Source organism: Taudactylus pleione, unplaced genomic scaffold (genome assembly GCF_031769625.1).
Source record: "Taudactylus pleione unplaced genomic scaffold, aTauple2 ptg000248l, whole genome shotgun sequence".
Classification (NCBI taxonomy): domain Eukaryota; kingdom Metazoa; phylum Chordata; class Amphibia; order Anura; family Myobatrachidae; genus Taudactylus; species Taudactylus pleione.
The window spans coordinates 4,066,663-4,084,463 of NW_028284650.1; the positions used below are offsets into that span (position 1 = coordinate 4,066,663).

The 17,801-nt window shown below is 35.4% G+C and overlaps 23 non-coding genes across 23 annotated transcripts; 10 read left to right on the plus strand and 13 right to left on the minus strand.

Annotated features, from left to right (window-relative positions):
• Positions 1-557: 557 nt before the first annotated feature.
• TRNAM-CAU (transfer RNA methionine (anticodon CAU)) lies at positions 558-630 on the minus strand. Its single transcript has one exon. It is a non-coding gene; the product is annotated as a tRNA-Met (tRNA).
• Positions 631-746: 116 nt separating this feature from the next.
• Positions 747-818, plus strand: TRNAE-UUC (transfer RNA glutamic acid (anticodon UUC)). Its single transcript has one exon. It is a non-coding gene; the product is annotated as a tRNA-Glu (tRNA).
• A 3,078-nt stretch (positions 819-3,896) lies between these two features.
• Positions 3,897-3,969, minus strand: TRNAM-CAU (transfer RNA methionine (anticodon CAU)). Its single transcript has one exon. It is a non-coding gene; the product is annotated as a tRNA-Met (tRNA).
• A 1,179-nt stretch (positions 3,970-5,148) lies between these two features.
• Positions 5,149-5,220, plus strand: TRNAE-UUC (transfer RNA glutamic acid (anticodon UUC)). Its single transcript has one exon. It is a non-coding gene; the product is annotated as a tRNA-Glu (tRNA).
• A 903-nt stretch (positions 5,221-6,123) lies between these two features.
• Positions 6,124-6,196, minus strand: TRNAM-CAU (transfer RNA methionine (anticodon CAU)). Its single transcript has one exon. It is a non-coding gene; the product is annotated as a tRNA-Met (tRNA).
• Positions 6,197-7,285: 1,089 nt separating this feature from the next.
• TRNAM-CAU (transfer RNA methionine (anticodon CAU)) lies at positions 7,286-7,358 on the minus strand. The gene has a single exon. It is a non-coding gene; the product is annotated as a tRNA-Met (tRNA).
• Positions 7,359-7,474: 116 nt separating this feature from the next.
• On the plus strand, positions 7,475-7,546 carry TRNAE-UUC (transfer RNA glutamic acid (anticodon UUC)). The gene has a single exon. It is a non-coding gene; the product is annotated as a tRNA-Glu (tRNA).
• A 714-nt stretch (positions 7,547-8,260) lies between these two features.
• Positions 8,261-8,333, minus strand: TRNAM-CAU (transfer RNA methionine (anticodon CAU)). The gene has a single exon. It is a non-coding gene; the product is annotated as a tRNA-Met (tRNA).
• A 1,088-nt stretch (positions 8,334-9,421) lies between these two features.
• TRNAM-CAU (transfer RNA methionine (anticodon CAU)) lies at positions 9,422-9,494 on the minus strand. The gene has a single exon. It is a non-coding gene; the product is annotated as a tRNA-Met (tRNA).
• Positions 9,495-9,611: 117 nt separating this feature from the next.
• Positions 9,612-9,683, plus strand: TRNAE-UUC (transfer RNA glutamic acid (anticodon UUC)). The gene has a single exon. It is a non-coding gene; the product is annotated as a tRNA-Glu (tRNA).
• A 715-nt stretch (positions 9,684-10,398) lies between these two features.
• Positions 10,399-10,471, minus strand: TRNAM-CAU (transfer RNA methionine (anticodon CAU)). The gene has a single exon. It is a non-coding gene; the product is annotated as a tRNA-Met (tRNA).
• Positions 10,472-11,559: 1,088 nt separating this feature from the next.
• TRNAM-CAU (transfer RNA methionine (anticodon CAU)) lies at positions 11,560-11,632 on the minus strand. The gene has a single exon. It is a non-coding gene; the product is annotated as a tRNA-Met (tRNA).
• Positions 11,633-11,749: 117 nt separating this feature from the next.
• On the plus strand, positions 11,750-11,821 carry TRNAE-UUC (transfer RNA glutamic acid (anticodon UUC)). The gene has a single exon. It is a non-coding gene; the product is annotated as a tRNA-Glu (tRNA).
• A 901-nt stretch (positions 11,822-12,722) lies between these two features.
• TRNAM-CAU (transfer RNA methionine (anticodon CAU)) lies at positions 12,723-12,795 on the minus strand. The gene has a single exon. It is a non-coding gene; the product is annotated as a tRNA-Met (tRNA).
• A 117-nt stretch (positions 12,796-12,912) lies between these two features.
• On the plus strand, positions 12,913-12,984 carry TRNAE-UUC (transfer RNA glutamic acid (anticodon UUC)). The gene has a single exon. It is a non-coding gene; the product is annotated as a tRNA-Glu (tRNA).
• Positions 12,985-13,887: 903 nt separating this feature from the next.
• Positions 13,888-13,960, minus strand: TRNAM-CAU (transfer RNA methionine (anticodon CAU)). The gene has a single exon. It is a non-coding gene; the product is annotated as a tRNA-Met (tRNA).
• Positions 13,961-14,077: 117 nt separating this feature from the next.
• TRNAE-UUC (transfer RNA glutamic acid (anticodon UUC)) lies at positions 14,078-14,149 on the plus strand. Its single transcript has one exon. It is a non-coding gene; the product is annotated as a tRNA-Glu (tRNA).
• A 901-nt stretch (positions 14,150-15,050) lies between these two features.
• Positions 15,051-15,123, minus strand: TRNAM-CAU (transfer RNA methionine (anticodon CAU)). Its single transcript has one exon. It is a non-coding gene; the product is annotated as a tRNA-Met (tRNA).
• A 117-nt stretch (positions 15,124-15,240) lies between these two features.
• On the plus strand, positions 15,241-15,312 carry TRNAE-UUC (transfer RNA glutamic acid (anticodon UUC)). Its single transcript has one exon. It is a non-coding gene; the product is annotated as a tRNA-Glu (tRNA).
• A 904-nt stretch (positions 15,313-16,216) lies between these two features.
• Positions 16,217-16,289, minus strand: TRNAM-CAU (transfer RNA methionine (anticodon CAU)). Its single transcript has one exon. It is a non-coding gene; the product is annotated as a tRNA-Met (tRNA).
• Positions 16,290-16,406: 117 nt separating this feature from the next.
• TRNAE-UUC (transfer RNA glutamic acid (anticodon UUC)) lies at positions 16,407-16,478 on the plus strand. The gene has a single exon. It is a non-coding gene; the product is annotated as a tRNA-Glu (tRNA).
• A 903-nt stretch (positions 16,479-17,381) lies between these two features.
• Positions 17,382-17,454, minus strand: TRNAM-CAU (transfer RNA methionine (anticodon CAU)). The gene has a single exon. It is a non-coding gene; the product is annotated as a tRNA-Met (tRNA).
• A 117-nt stretch (positions 17,455-17,571) lies between these two features.
• Positions 17,572-17,643, plus strand: TRNAE-UUC (transfer RNA glutamic acid (anticodon UUC)). The gene has a single exon. It is a non-coding gene; the product is annotated as a tRNA-Glu (tRNA).
• The last annotated feature ends 158 nt before the right edge of the window (positions 17,644-17,801 follow it).

Genomic DNA, 17,801 nt, shown 5'->3' on the forward strand with positions numbered 1-17,801 from the left:
CCACTATTCTTGCTCTGAAATCATTCAGAAATAAGCAAAAGATTGAGGGCACATGTCATCTTAGAAACAGAAAACTCCACCAATTCTTAGAGGAAAAATTTCCAAATGTTCTATCAATATTGTAAGTAACAGAATAGAGGCTTGGAGATTGCAATGTACCTCTATCAGGGCAAAAAGCATGAAACACAAAATAAAAAATTGTTGTAAATGTGATAAGTGATTTGAACACACCTTTGCCATTAATTAAGGTCTAAAATCCATTGGCGGTAAGATTTCTGAGGACAAAGTTTTGACTATGACCATGAAAAATGATTTCTATTAACTATTTTATATAAATAGGGTCCATCTTGGACAAATTATTTGATATCTTTTCTGATATTGCTGGTCTGAAATCTATTAGTGGTCACGTGAGTTATGAAAGCTTATTTTGAAAAAAAAAAAACAGAATACTCCACTCAACAAGAAAGGTAAAATTTGAATGCAGTCAAGTTTGTTAGACAAAGTGCTGCATCTCTTAGATTGCAATGCCATGCTCTCAAAACAAACATCAATAAAAATGCCCTGTGTGAGGATTGAACTCACGACCTTCAGATTATGAGACTGACGCGCTACCTACTGCGCTTACAAGGCTCCTGCCTTATTTACTTCATTTTTGAAATGGTGGGATTATTTTTGTTTAACAAAATAATGTCAGTTAAATTTTTTTTTTATATTATATGAAACAGTGAAGGACGCAATCGACATCTTCCCATATGGTCTAGCGGTTAGGATTCCTGGTTTTCACCCAGGCGGCCCGGCTTCGACTCCCGGTATGGGAATGCAACCTTATTGCTGTTTTAAGACAGATTCAAAAACAGAGGACCAAAAGATAATAATTGCAGCCAAGTGTTTCCTTCTGTCTGATTGGTACCTGATGTGGTCCCAATTGCACATGTGTGTTGCTTCTTCCAGTTATGACAATATTTATGCCATTATCATTTGTCTTTAACTGAAGACAGGTAAAATTTAAGATGTCCTGAATCTTTGTGAGAAATGGAATTGTGGCTCTTTGATTGCATTGCAAAGCTCTGAGGGAATAAAATCACAAAGAAGACTAGAACAATGCCTTATGCTCCCCTTTCTTCTGTATTGATTCAAATTCTGAGAAATAAATTATCACAATTCCCACTATTCTTGCTCTGAAATCATTCAGAAATAAACAAAAGATTGAGGGCACATGTCATCTTAGAAACAGAAAACTCCACCAATTCTTAGAGGAAAAAATTCAAAATTTTCTATCAATATTGTAAGTAACAGAATAGAGGCTTGGAGATTGCAATGTACCTCTATCAGGGCAAAAAGCATGAAACACAAAATAAAAAATTGTTGTAAATGTGATAAGTGATTTGAACACACCTTTGCCATTAATTAAGGTCTAAAATCCATTGGCGGTAAGATTTCTGAGGACAAAGTTTTGACTATGATCATAAAAAATTATTTCTATTAACTATTTTATATAAATAGGGTCCATCTTGGACAAATTATTTGATATCTTTTCTGATATTGCTGGTCTGAAATCTATTAGTGGTCAGGTGAATTATGAAAGCTTATCTTGAAAAAAAAACAGAATACTCCACTCAACAAGAAAGGTAAAATTTGAATGCAGTCAAGTTTGTTAGACAAAGAGCTGCATCTCTTAGATTGCAATGCCATGCTCTCAAAACAGATTATGAGACTGTCGCGATACCTACTGCGCTAACAAGGCTCCTGCCTTATTTACTTCATTTTTGAAATGGTGAGATTATTTTTGTTTAACGTCAGTGAAATGTTTTTTTTATATTATATGAAACAGTGAAGGGCGCACTCGACATCTTCCCATATGGTCTAGCGGTTAGGATTCCTGGTTTCACCCAGGCGGCCCGGGTTCGACTCCCGGTGTGGGAATGCAAGCTTATTGCTGTTTTAAGACAGATTCAAAAACAGGACCAAAAGATAATAATTGCAGCCAAGTGTTTCCTTCTGTCTGATTGGTACCTGATGTGGTCCCAATTGCACATGTGTGTTGCTTCTTCCAGTTATGACAATATTTATGCCATTATCATTTGTCTTTAACTGAAGACAGGTAAAATTTAAGATGTCCTGAATCTTTGTGAGAAATGGAATTGTGGCTCTTTGATTGCATTGCAAAGCTCTGAGGGAATAAAATCACAAAGAAGACTAGAACAATGCCTTATGCTCCCCTTTCTTCTGTATTGATTCCAATTCTGAGAAATAAATTATCACAATTCCCACTATTCTTGCTCTGAAATCATTCAGAAATAAACAAAAGATTGAGGGCACATGTCATCTTAGAAACAGAAAACTCCACCAATTCTTAGAGGAAAAATTTCCAAATGTTCTATCAATATTGTAAGTAACAGAATAGAATCTTGGAGATTGCAATAAATTGTTGTAAATGTGATAAGTGATTTGAACACACCTTTGCCATTAATTAAGGTCTAAAATCCATTGGCGGTAAGATTTCTGAGGGCAAAGTTTTGACTATGATCATGAAAAATGATTTCTATTAACTATTTTATATAAATAGGGTCCATCTTGGACAAATTATTTGATATCTTTTCTGATTTTGCTGGTCTGAAATCTATTAGTGGTCAGGTGAATTATGAAAGCTTATCTTGAAAAAAAAACAGAATACTCCACTCAACAAGAAAGGTAAAATTTGAATGCAGTCAAGTTTGTTAGACAAAGAGCTGCATCTCTTAGATTGCAATGCCATGCTCTCAAAACAGATTATGAGACTGACGCGATACCTACTGCGCTAACAAGGCTCCTGCCTTATTTACTTCATTTTTGAAATGGTGAGATTATTTTTGTTTAACAAAATAATGTCAGTGAAATGTTTTTTTTTATATTATATGAAACAGTGAAGGGCACACTCAACATCTTCACATATACTCTAGCGGTTAGGATTCCTGGTTTTCACCCAGGCGGCCCGGCTTCGACTCCCGGTATGGGAATGCAACCTTATTGCTGTTTTAAGACAGATTCAAAAACAGAGGACCAAAAGATAATAATTGCAGCCAAGTGTTTCCTTCTGTCTGATTGGTACCTGATGTGGTCCCAATTGCACATGTGTGTTGCTTCTTCCAGTTATGACAATATTTATGCCATTATCATTTGTCTTTAACTGAAGACAGGTAAAATTTAAGATGTCCTGAATCTTTGTGAGAAATGGAATTGTGGCTCTTTGATTGCATTGCAAAGCTCTGAGGGAATAAAATCACAAAGAAGACTAGAACAATGCCTTATGCTCCCCTTTCTTCTGTATTGATTCAAATTCTGAGAAATAAATTATCACAATTCCCACTATTCTTGCTCTGAAATCATTCAGAAATAAACAAAAGATTGAGGGCACATGTCATCTTAGAAACAGAAAACTCCACCAATTCTTAGAGGAAAAAATTCAAAATTTTCTATCAATATTGTAAGTAACAGAATAGAGGCTTGGAGATTGCAATGTACCTCTATCAGGGCAAAAAGCATGAAACACAAAATAAAAAATTGTTGTAAATGTGATAAGTGATTTGAACACACCTTTGCCATTAATTAAGGTCTAAAATCCATTGGCGGTAAGATTTCTGAGGACAAAGTTTTGACTATGATCATAAAAAATTATTTCTATTAACTATTTTATATAAATAGGGTCCATCTTGGACAAATTATTTGATATCTTTTCTGATATTGCTGGTCTGAAATCTATTAGTGGTCAGGTGAATTATGAAAGCTTATCTTGAAAAAAAAACAGAATACTCCACTCAACAAGAAAGGTAAAATTTGAATGCAGTCAAGTTTGTTAGACAAAGAGCTGCATCTCTTAGATTGCAATGCCATGCTCTCAAAACAAACATCAATAAAAATGCCCTGTGTGAGGATTGAACTCACGACCTTCAGATTATGAGACTGACGCGCTACCTACTGCGCTAACAAGGCTCCTGCTTTATTTACTTCATTTTTGAAACGGTGGGATTATTTTTGTTTAACAAAATAATGTCAGTTAAATTTTTTTTTTATATTATATGAAACAGTGAAGGACGCAATCGACGTCTTCCCATATGGTCTAGCGGTTAGGATTCCTGGTTTTCACCCAGGCAGCCCTGGTTTGACTCCCGGTGTGGGAATGCAACCTTATTGCTGTTTTAAGACAGATTCAAAAACAGAGGACCAAAAGATAATAATTGCAGCCAAGTGTTTCCTTCTGTCTGATTGGTACCTGATGTGGTCCCAATTGCACATGTGTGTTGCTTCTTCCAGTTATGACAATATTTATGCCATTATCATTTGTCTTTAACTGAAGACAGGTAAAATTTAAGATGTCCTGAATCTTTGTGAGAAATGGAATTGTGGCTCTTTGATTGCATTGCAAAGCTCTGAGGGAATAAAATCACAAAGAAGACTAGAACAATGCCTTGTGCTCCACTTTCTTCTGTATTGATTCCAATTCTGAGAAATAAATTATCACAATTCCCACTATTCTTGCTCTGAAATCATTCAGAAATAAACAAAAGATTGAGGGCACATGTCATCTTAGAAACAGAAAACTCCACCAATTCTTAGAGGAAAAATTTCCAAATGTTCTATCAATATTGTAAGTAACAGAATAGAGGCTTAGAGATTGCAATGTACCTCTATCAGGGCAAAAAGCATGAAACACAAAATAAAAAATTGTTGTAAATGTGATAAGTGATTTGAACACACCTTTGCCATTAATTAAGGTCTAAAATCCATTGGCGGTAAGATTTCTGAGGACAAAGTTTTGACTATGATCATGAAAAATGATTTCTATTAACTATTTTATATAAATAGGGTCCATCTTGGACAAATTATTTGATATCTTTTCTGATATTGCTGGTCTGAAAACTATTAGTGGTCAGGTGAGTTATGAAAGCTTATTTTGAAAAAAAAAACAGAATACTCCACTCAACAAGAAAGGTAAAATTTGAATGCAGTCAAGTTTGTTAGACAAAGTGCTGCATCTCTTAGATTGCAATGCCATGCTCTCAAAACAAACATCAATAAAAATGCCCTGTGTGAGGATTGTCTAACAAAATAATGTCAGTGAAATGTTTTTTTTTATATTATATGAAACAGTGAAGGATGCAATCGACATCTTCCCATATGGTCTAGCGGTTAGGATTCCTGGTTTTCACCCAGGCGGCCTGGGTTCGACTACCGGTATGGGAATACAACCTTATTGCTGTTTTAAGACAGATTCAAAAACAGAGGACCAAAAGATAATAATTGCAGCCAAGTGTTTCCTTCTGTCTGATTGGTACCTGATGTGGTCCCAATTGCACATGTGTGTTGCTTCTTCCAGTTATGACAATATTTATGCCATTATCATTTGTCTTTAACTGAAGACAGGTAAAATTTAAGATGTCCTGAATCTTTTTGAGAAATGGAATTGTGGCTCTTTGATTGCATTGCAAAGCTCTGAGGGAATAAAATCACAAAGAAGACTAGAACAATGCCTTGTGCTCCACTTTCTTCTGTATTGATTCCAATTCTGAGAAATAAATTATCACAATTCCCACTATTCTTGCTCTGAAATCATTCAGAAATAAGCAAAAGATTGAGGGCACATGTCATCTTAGAAACAGAAAACTCCACCAATTCTTAGAGGAAAAATTTCCAAATGTTCTATCAATATTGTAAGTAACAGAATAGAGGCTTGGAGATTGCAATGTACCTCTATCAGGGCAAAAAGCATGAAACACAAAATAAAAAATTGTTGTAAATGTGATAAGTGATTTGAACACACCTTTGCCATTAATTAAGGTCTAAAATCCATTGGCGGTAAGATTTCTGAGGACAAAGTTTTGACTATGACCATGAAAAATGATTTCTATTAACTATTTTATATAAATAGGGTCCATCTTGGACAAATTATTTGATATCTTTTCTGATATTGCTGGTCTGAAATCTATTAGTGGTCACGTGAGTTATGAAAGCTTATTTTGAAAAAAAAAAAACAGAATACTCCACTCAACAAGAAAGGTAAAATTTGAATGCAGTCAAGTTTGTTAGACAAAGTGCTGCATCTCTTAGATTGCAATGCCATGCTCTCAAAACAAACATCAATAAAAATGCCCTGTGTGAGGATTGAACTCACGACCTTCAGATTATGAGACTGACGCGCTACCTACTGCGCTAACAAGGCTCCTGCTTTATTTACTTCATTTTTGAAACGGTGGGATTATTTTTGTTTAACAAAATAATGTCAGTTAAATTTTTTTTTTATATTATATGAAACAGTGAAGGACGCAATCGACGTCTTCCCATATGGTCTAGCGGTTAGGATTCCTGGTTTTCACCCAGGCAGCCCTGGTTTGACTCCCGGTGTGGGAATGCAACCTTATTGCTGTTTTAAGACAGATTCAAAAACAGAGGACCAAAAGATAATAATTGCAGCCAAGTGTTTCCTTCTGTCTGATTGGTACCTGATGTGGTCCCAATTGCACATGTGTGTTGCTTCTTCCAGTTATGACAATATTTATGCCATTATCATTTGTCTTTAACTGAAGACAGGTAAAATTTAAGATGTCCTGAATCTTTGTGAGAAATGGAATTGTGGCTCTTTGATTGCATTGCAAAGCTCTGAGGGAATAAAATCACAAAGAAGACTAGAACAATGCCTTGTGCTCCACTTTCTTCTGTATTGATTCCAATTCTGAGAAATAAATTATCACAATTCCCACTATTCTTGCTCTGAAATCATTCAGAAATAAACAAAAGATTGAGGGCACATGTCATCTTAGAAACAGAAAACTCCACCAATTCTTAGAGGAAAAATTTCCAAATGTTCTATCAATATTGTAAGTAACAGAATAGAGGCTTAGAGATTGCAATGTACCTCTATCAGGGCAAAAAGCATGAAACACAAAATAAAAAATTGTTGTAAATGTGATAAGTGATTTGAACACACCTTTGCCATTAATTAAGGTCTAAAATCCATTGGCGGTAAGATTTCTGAGGACAAAGTTTTGACTATGATCATGAAAAATGATTTCTATTAACTATTTTATATAAATAGGGTCCATCTTGGACAAATTATTTGATATCTTTTCTGATATTGCTGGTCTGAAAACTATTAGTGGTCAGGTGAGTTATGAAAGCTTATTTTGAAAAAAAAAACAGAATACTCCACTCAACAAGAAAGGTAAAATTTGAATGCAGTCAAGTTTGTTAGACAAAGTGCTGCATCTCTTAGATTGCAATGCCATGCTCTCAAAACAAACATCAATAAAAATGCCCTGTGTGAGGATTGAACTCACGACCTTCAGATTATGAGACTGACGCGCTACCTACTGCGCTTACAAGGCTCCTGCCTTATTTACTTCATTTTTGAAATGGTGGGATTATTTTTGTTTAACAAAATAATGTCAGTTAAATTTTTTTTTTATATTATATGAAACAGTGAAGGACGCAATCGACATCTTCCCATATGGTCTAGCGGTTAGGATTCCTGGTTTTCACCCAGGCGGCCCGGGTTCGACTCCCGGTATGGGAATCCAACCTTATTGCTGTTTTAAGACAGATTCAAAAACAGAGGACCAAAAGATAATAATTGCAGCCAAGTGTTTCCTTCTGTCTGATTGGTACCTGATGTGGTCCCAATTGCACATGTGTGTTGCTTCTTCCAGTTATGACAATATTTATGCCATTATCATTTGTCTTTAACTGAAGACAGGTAAAATTTAAGATGTCCTGAATCTTTGTGAGAAATGGAATTGTGGCTCTTTGATTGCATTGCAAAGCTCTGAGGGAATAAAATCACAAAGAAGACTAGAACAATGCCTTGTGCTCCACTTTCTTCTGTATTGATTCCAATTCTGAGAAATAAATTATCACAATTCCCACTATTCTTGCTCTGAAATTAAAAAAGTGATTTGAACACACCTTTGCCATTAATTAAGGTCTAAAATCCATTGGCGGTAAGATTTCTGAGGACAAAGTTTTGACTATGACCATGAAAAATGATTTCTATTAACTATTTTATATAAATAGGGTCCATCTTGGACAAATTATTTGATATCTTTTCTGATATTGCTGGTCTGAAATCTATTAGTGGTCACGTGAGTTATGAAAGCTTATTTTGAAAAAAAAAAACAGAATAGTCCACTCAACAAGAAAGGTAAAATTTGAATGCAGTCAAGTTTGTTAGACAAAGTGCTGCATCTCTTAGATTGCAATGCCATGCTCTCAAAACAAACATCAATAAAAATGCCCTGTGTGAGGATTGAACTCACGACCTTCAGATTATGAGACTGACGCGCTACCTACTGCGCTTACAAGGCTCCTGCCTTATTTACTTCATTTTTGAGATGGTGGGATTATTTTTGTTTAACAAAATAATGTCAGTTACATTTTTTTTTTATATTATATGAAACAGTGAAGGACGCAATCGACGTCTTCCCATATGGTCTAGCGGTTAGGATTCCTGGTTTTCACCCAGGCAGCCCTGGTTTGACTCCCGGTGTGGGAATGCAACCTTATTGCTGTTTTAAGACAGATTCAAAAACAGAGGACCAAAAGATAATTGCAGCCATGTGTTTCCTTCTGTCTGATTGGTACCTGATGTGGTCCCAATTGCACATGTGTGTTGCTTCTTCCAGTTATGACAATATTTATGCCATTATCATTTGTCTTTAACTGAAGACAGGTAAAATTTAAGATGTCCTGAATCTTTGTGAGAAATGGAATTGTGGCTCTTTGATTGCATTGCAAAGCTCTGAGGGAATAAAATCACAAAGAAGACTAGAACAATGCCTTGTGCTCCACTTTCTTCTGTATTGATTCCAATTCTGAGAATTAAATTATCACAATTCCCACTATTCTTGCTCTGAAATCATTCAGAAATAAACAAAAGATTGAGGGCACATGTCATCTTAGAAACAGAAAACTCCACCAATTCTTAGAGGAAAAATTTCCAAATGTTCTATCAATATTGTAAGTAACAGAATAGAGGCTTGGAGATTGCAATGTACCTCTATCAGGGCAAAAAGCATGAAACACAAAATAAAAAATTGTTGTAAATGTGATAAGTGATTTGAACACACCTTTGCCATTAATTAAGGTCTAAAATCCATTGGTGGTAAGATTTCTGAGGACAAAGTTTTGACTATGACCATGAAAAATGATTTCTATTAACTATTTTATATAAATAGGGTCCATCTTGGACAAATTATTTGATATCTTTTCTGATATTGCTGGTCTGAAATCTATTAGTGGTCACGTGAGTTATGAAAGATTATTTTGAAAAAAAAAAAACAGAATACTCCACTCAACAAGAAAGGTAAAATTTGAATGCAGTCAAGTTTGTTAGACAAAGTGCTGCATCTCTTAGATTGCAATGCCATGGTCTCAAAACAAACATCAATAAAAATGCCCTGTGTGAGGATTGAATTCACGACCTTCAGATTATGAGACTGACGCGCTACCTACTGCGCTAACAAGGCTCCTGCCTTATTTACTTCATTTTTGACATGGTGGGATTATTTTTGTTTAACAAAATAATGTCAGTGAAATGTTTTTTTTTATATTATATGAAACAGTGAAGGACGCAATCGACATCTTCCCATATGGTCTAGCGGTTAGGATTCCTGGTTTTCACCCAGGCGGCCCGGGTTCGACTCCCGGTATGGGAATACAACCTTATTGCTGTTTTAAGACAGATTCAAAAACAGAGGACCAAAAGATAATAATTGCAGCCAAGTGTTTCCTTCTGTCTGATTGGTACCTGATGTGGTCCCAATTGCACATGTGTGTTGCTTCTTCCAGTTATGACAATATTTATGCCATTATCATTTGTCTTTAACTGAAGACAGGTAAAATTTAAGATGTCCTGAATCTTTGTGAGAAATGGAATTGTGGCTCTTTGATTGCATTGCAAAGCTCTGAGGGAATAAAATCACAAAGAAGACTAGAACAATGCCTTGTGCTCCACTTTCTTCTGTATTGATTCAAATTCTGAGAAATAAATTATCACAATTCCCACTATTCTTGCTCTGAAATTAAAAAAGTGATTTGAACACACCTTTGCCATTAATTAAGGTCTAAAATCCATTGGCGGTAAGATTTCTGAGGACAAAGTTTTGACTATGACCATGAAAAATGATTTCTATTAACTATTTTATATAAATAGGGTCCATCTTGGACAAATTATTTGATATCTTTTCTGATATTGCTGGTCTGAAATCTATTAGTGGTCACGTGAGTTATGAAAGCTTATTTTGAAAAAAAAAAAACAGAATACTCCACTCAACAAGAAAGGTAAAATTTGAATGCAGTCAAGTTTGTTAGACAAAGTGCTGCATCTCTTAGATTGCAATGCCATGCTCTCAAAACAAACATCAATAAAAATGCCCTGTGTGAGGATTGAACTCACGACCTTCAGATTATGAGACTGACGCGCTACCTACTGCGCTTACAAGGCTCCTGCCTTATTTACTTCATTTTTGAGATGGTGGGATTATTCTTGTTTAACAAAATAATGTCAGTTAAATTTTTTTTTTATATTATATGAAACAGTGAAGGACGCAATCGACGTCTTCCCATATGGTCTAGCGGTTAGGATTCCTGGTTTTCACCCAGGCAGCCCTGGTTTGACTCCCGGTGTGGGAATGCAACCTTATTGCTGTTTTAAGACAGATTCAAAAACAGAGGACCAAAAGATAATTGCAGCCATGTGTTTCCTTCTGTCTGATTGGTACCTGATGTGGTCCCAATTGCACATGTGTGTTGCTTCTTCCAGTTATGACAATATTTATGCCATTATCATTTGTCTTTAACTGAAGACAGGTAAAATTTAAGATGTCCTGAATCTTTGTGAGAAATGGAATTGTGGCTCTTTGATTGCATTGCAAAGCTCTGAGGGAATAAAATCACAAAGAAGACTAGAACAATGCCTTGTGCTCCACTTTCTTCTGTATTGATTCCAATTCTGAGAAATAAATTATCACAATTCCCACTATTCTTGCTCTGAAATCATTCAGAAATAAACAAAAGATTGAGGGCACATGTCATCTTAGAAACAGAAAACTCCACCAATTCTTAGAGGAAAAATTTCCAAATGTTCTATCAATATTGTAAGTAACAGAATAGAGGCTTGGAGATTGCAATGTACCTCTATCAGGGCAAAAAGCATGAAACACAAAATAAAAAATTGTTGTAAATGTGATAAGTGATTTGAACACACCTTTGCCATTAATTAAGGTCTAAAATCCATTGGTGGTAAGATTTCTGAGGACAAAGTTTTGACTATGACCATGAAAAATGATTTCTATTAACTATTTTATATAAATAGTGTCCATCTTGGACAAATTATTTGATATCTTTTCTGATATTGCTGGTCTGAAATCTATTAGTGGTCACGGGAGTTATGAAAGCTTATTTTGAAAAAAAAAAAACAGAATACTCCACTCAACAAGAAAGGTAAAATTTGAATGCAGTCAAGTTTGTTAGACAAAGTGCTGCATCTCTTAGATTGCAATGCCATGCTCTCAAAACAAACATCAATAAAAATGCCCTGTGTGAGGATTGAACTCACGACCTTCAGATTATGAGACTGACGCGCTACCTACTGCGCTAACAAGGCTCCTGCTTTATTTACTTCATTTTTGAAATGGTGGGATTATTTTTGTTTAACAAAATAATGTCAGTGAAATGTTTTTTTTTATATTATATGAAACAGTGAAGGACGCAATCGACATCTTCCCATATGGTCTAGCGGTTAGGATTCCTGGTTTTCACCCAGGCGGCCCGGGTTCGACTCCCGGTATGGGAATACAACCTTATTGCTGTTTTAAGACAGATTCAAAAACAGAGGACCAAAAGATAATAATTGCAGCCAAGTGTTTCCTTCTGTCTGATTGGTACCTGATGTGGTCCCAATTGCACATGTGTGTTGCTTCTTCCAGTAATGACAATATTTATGCCATTATCATTTGTCTTTAACTGAAGACAGGTAAAATTTAAGATGTCCTGAATCTTTGTGAGAAATGGAATTGTGGCTCTTTGATTGCATTGCAAAGCTCTGAGGGAATAAAATCACAAAGAAGACTAGAACAATGCCTTGTGCTCCACTTTCTTCTGTATTGATTCCAATTCTGAGAAATAAATTATCACAATTCCCACTATTCTTGCTCTGAAATCATTCAGAAATAAACAAAAGATTGAGGGCACATGTCATCTTAGAAACAGAAAACTCCACCAATTCTTAGAGGAAAAATTTCCAAATGTTCTATCAATATTGTAAGTAACAGAATAGAGGCTTGGAGATTGCAATGTACCTCTATCAGGGCAAAAAGCATGAAACACAAAATAAAAAATTGTTGTAAATGTGATAAGTGATTTGAACACACCTTTGCCATTAATTAAGGTCTAAAATCCATTGGCGGTAAGATTTCTGAGGACAAAGTTTTGACTATGATCATGAAAAATGATTTCTATTAACTATTTTATATAAATAGGGTCCATCTTGGACAAATTATTTGATATCTTTTCTGATATTGCTGGTCTGAAAACTATTAGTGGTCAGGTGAGTTATGAAAGCTTATTTTGAAAAAAAAAACAGAATACTCCACTCAACAAGAAAGGTAAAATTTGAATGCAGTCAAGTTTGTTAGACAAAGTGCTGCATCTCTTAGATTGCAATGCCATGCTCTCAAAACAAACATCAATAAAAATGCCCTGTGTGAGGAATGAACTCACGACCTTCAGATTATGAGACTGACGCGCTACCTACTGCGCTAACAAGGCTCCTGCTTTATTTACTTCATTTTTGAAATGGTGGGATTATTTTTGTTTAACAAAATAATGTCAGTGAAATGTTTTTTTTTATATTATATGAAACAGTGAAGGACGCAATCGACATCTTCCCATATGGTCTAGCGGTTAGGATTCCTGGTTTTCACCCAGGCGGCCCGGGTTCGACTCCCGGTATGGGAATACAACCTTATTGCTGTTTTAAGACAGATTCAAAAACAGAGGACCAAAAGATAATAATTGCAGCCAAGTGTTTCCTTCTGTCTGATTGGTACCTGATGTGGTCCCAATTGCACATGTGTGTTGCTTCTTCCAGTAATGACAATATTTATGCCATTATCATTTGTCTTTAACTGAAGACAGGTAAAATTTAAGATGTCCTGCATCTTTGTGAGAAATGGAATTGTGGCTCTTTGATTGCATTGCAAAGCTCTGAGGGAATAAAATCACAAAGAAGACTAGAACAATGCCTTGTGCTCCACTTTCTTCTGTATTGATTCCAATTCTGAGAAATAAATTATCACAATTCCCACTATTCTTGCTCTGAAATCATTCAGAAATAAACAAAAGATTGAGGGCACATGTCATCTTAGAAACAGAAAACTCCACCAATTCTTAGAGGAAAAATTTCCAAATGTTCTATCAATATTGTAAGTAACAGAATAGAGGCTTGGAGATTGCAATGTACCTCTATCAGGGCAAAAAGCATGAAACACAAAATAAAAAATTGTTGTAAATGTGATAAGTGATTTGAACACACCTTTGCCATTAATTAAGGTCTAAAATCCATTGGCGGTAAGATTTCTGAGGACAAAGTTTTGACTATGACCATGAAAAATGATTTCTATTAACTATTTTATATAAATAGGGTCCATCTTGGACAAATTATTTGATATCTTTTCTGATATTGCTGGTCTGAAATCTATTAGTGGTCACGGGAGTTATGAAAGCTTATTTTGAAAAAAAAAAAACAGAATACTCCACTCAAAAAGAAAGGTAAAATTTGAATGCAGTCAAGTTTGTTAGACAAAGTGCTGCATCTATTAGATTGCAATGCCATGCTCTCAAAACAAACATCAATAAAAATGCCCTGTGTGAGGATTGAACTCACAACCTTCAGATTATGAGACTGACGCGCTACCTACTGCGCTAACAAGGCTCCTGCTTTATTTACGTCATTTTTGAAATGGTGGGATTATTTTTGTTTAACAAAATAATGTCAGTGAAATGTTTTTTTTTATATTATATGAAACAGTGAAGGACGCAATCGACATCTTCCCATATGGTCTAGCGGTTAGGATTCCTGGTTTTCACCCAGGCGGCCCGGGTTCGACTCCCGGTATGAGAATACAACCTTATTGCTGTTTTAAGACAGATTCAAAAACAGAGGACCAAAAGATAATAATTGCAGCCAAGTGTTTCCTTCTGTCTGATTGGTACCTGATGTGGTCCCAATTGCACATGTGTGTTGCTTCTTCCAGTAATGACAATATTTATGCCATTATCATTTGTCTTTAACTGAAGACAGGTAAAATTTAAGATGTCCTGAATCTTTGTGAGAAATGGAATTGTGGCTCTTTGATTGCATTGCAAAGCTCTGAGGGAATAAAATCACAAAGAAGACTAGAACAATGCCTTGTGCTCCACTTTCTTCTGTATTGATTCCAATTCTGAGAAATAAATTATCACAATTCCCCCTATTCTTGCTCTGAAATCATTCAGAAATAAACAAAAGTTTGAGGGCACATGTCATCTTAGAAACAGAAAACTCCACCAATTCTTAGAGGAAAAATTTCCAAATGTTCTATCAATATTGTAAGTAACAGAATAGAGGCTTGGAGATTGCAATGTACCTCTATCAGGGCAAAAAGCATGAAACACAAAATAAAAAATTGTTGTAAATGTGATAAGTGATTTGAACACACCTTTGCCATTAATTAAGGTCTAAAATCCATTGGCGGTAAGATTTCTGAGGACAAAGTTTTGACTATGATCATGAAAAATGATTTCTATTAACTATTTTATATAAATAGGGTCCATCTTGGACAAATTATTTGATATCTTTTCTGATATTGCTGGTCTGAAAACTATTAGTGGTCAGGTGAGTTATGAAAGCTTATTTTGAAAAAAAAAACAGAATACTCCACTCAACAAGAAAGGTAAAATTTGAATGCAGTCAAGTTTGTTAGACAAAGTGCTGCATCTCTTAGATTGCAATGCCATGCTCTCAAAACAAACATCAATAAAAATGCCCTGTGTGAGGATTGAACTCACGACCTTCAGATTATGAGACTGACGCGCTACCTACTGCGCTAACAAGGCTCCTGCTTTATTTACTTCATTTTTGAAATGGTGGGATTATTTTTGTTTAACAAAATAATGTCAGTGAAATGTTTTTTTTTATATTATATGAAACAGTGAAGGACGCAATCGACATCTTCCCATATGGTCTAGCGGTTAGGATTCCTGGTTTTCACCCAGGCGGCCCGGGTTCGACTCCCGGTATGGGAATACAACCTTATTGCTGTTTTAAGACAGATTCAAAAACAGAGGACCAAAAGATAATAATTGCAGCCAAGTGTTTCCTTCTGTCTGATTGGTACCTGATGTGGTCCCAATTGCACATGTGTGTTGCTTCTTCCAGTAATGACAATATTTATGCCATTATCATTTGTCTTTAACTGAAGACAGGTAAAATTTAAGATGTCCTGAATCTTTGTGAGAAATGGAATTGTGGCTCTTTGATTGCATTGCAAAGCTCTGAGGGAATAAAATCACAAAGAAGACTAGAACAATGCCTTGTGCTCCACTTTCTTCTGTATTGATTCCAATTCTGAGAAATAAATTATCACAATTCCCACTATTCTTGCTCTGAAATCATTCAGAAATAAACAAAAGATTGAGGGCACATGTCATCTTAGAAACAGAAAACTCCACCAATTCTTAGAGGAAAAATTTCCAAATGTTCTATCAATATTGTAAGTAACAGAATAGAGGCTTGGAGATTGCAATGTACCTCTATCAGGGCAAAAAGCATGAAACACAAAATAAAAAATTGTTGTAAATGTGATAAGTGATTTGAACACACCTTTGCCATTAATTAAGGTCTAAAATCCATTGGCGGTAAGATTTCTGAGGACAAAGTTTTGACTATGACCATGAAAAATAATTTCTATTAACTATTTTATATAAATAGGGTCCATCTTGGACAAATTATTTGATATCTTTTCTGATATTGCTGGTCTGAAATCTATTAGTGGTCACGTGAGTTATGAAAGCTTATTTTGAAAAAAAAAAAAACAGAATACTCCACTCAACAAGAAAGGTAAAATTTGAATGCAGTCAAGTTTGTTAGACAAAGTGCTGCATCTCTTAGATTGCAATGCCATGCTCTCAAAACAAACATCAATAAAAATGCCCTGTGTGAGGATTGAACTCACAACCTTCAGATTATGAGACTGACGCGCTACCTACTGCGCTAACAAGGCTCCTGCTTTATTTACGTCATTTTTGAAATGGTGGGATTATTTTTGTTTAACAAAATAATGTCAGTGAAATGTTTTTTTTTATATTATATGAAACAGTGAAGGACGCAATCGACATCTTCCCATATGGTCTAGCGGTTAGGATTCCTGGTTTTCACCCAGGCGGCCCGGGTTCGACTCCCAGTATGAGAATACAACCTTATTGCTGTTTTAAGACAGATTCAAAAACAGAGGACCAAAAGATAATAATTGCAGCCAAGTGTTTCCTTCTGTCTGATTGGTACCTGATGTGGTCCCAATTGCACATGTGTGTTGCTTCTTCCAGTAATGACAATATTTATGCCATTATCATTTGTCTTTAACTGAAGACAGGTAAAATTTAAGATGTCCTGAATCTTTGTGAGAAATGGAATTGTGGCTCTTTGATTGCATTGCAAAGCTCTGAGGGAATAAAATCACAAAGAAGACTAGAACAATGCCTTGTGCTCCACTTTCTTCTGTATTGATTCCAATTCTGAGAAATAAATTATCACAATTCCCCCTATTCTTGCTCTGAAATCATTCAGAAATAAACAAAAGATTGAGGGCACATGTCATCTTAGAAACAGAAAACTCCACCAATTCTTAGAGGAAAAATTTCCAAATGTTCTATCAATATTGTAAGTAACAGAATAGAGGCTTGGAGATTGCAATGTACCTCTATCAGGGCAAAAAGCATGAAACACAAAATAAAAAATTGTTGTAAATGTGATAAGTGATTTGAACACACCTTTGCCATTAATTAAGGTCTAAAATCCATTGGCGGTAAGATTTCTGAGGACAAAGTTTTGACTATGACCATGAAAAATGATTTCTATTAACTATTTTATATAAATAGGGTCCATCTTGGACAAATTATTTGATATCTTTTCTGATATTGCTGGTCTGAAATCTATTAGTGGTCACGGGAGTTATGAAAGCTTATTTTGAAAAAAAAAAAACAGAATACTCCACTCAAAAAGAAAGGTAAAATTTGAATGCAGTCAAGTTTGTTAGACAAAGTGCTGCATCTATTAGATTGCAATGCCATGCTCTCAAAACAAACATCAATAAAAATGCCCTGTGTGAGGATTGAACTCACAACCTTCAGATTATGAGACTGACGCGCTACCTACTGCGCTAACAAGGCTCCTGCTTTATTTACGTCATTTTTGAAATGGTGGGATTATTTTTGTTTAACAAAATAATGTCAGTGAAATGTTTTTTTTTATATTATATGAAACAGTGAAGGACGCAATCGACATCTTCCCATATGGTCTAGCGGTTAGGATTCCTGGTTTTCACCCAGGCGGCCCGGGTTCGACTCCCGGTATGGGAATACAACCTTATTGCTGTTTTAAGACAGATTCAAAAACAGAGGACCAAAAGATAATAATTGCAGCCAAGTGTTTCCTTCTGTCTGATTGGTACCTGATGTGGTCCCAATTGCACATGTGTGTTGCTTCTTCCAGTTATGACAATATTTATGCCATTATC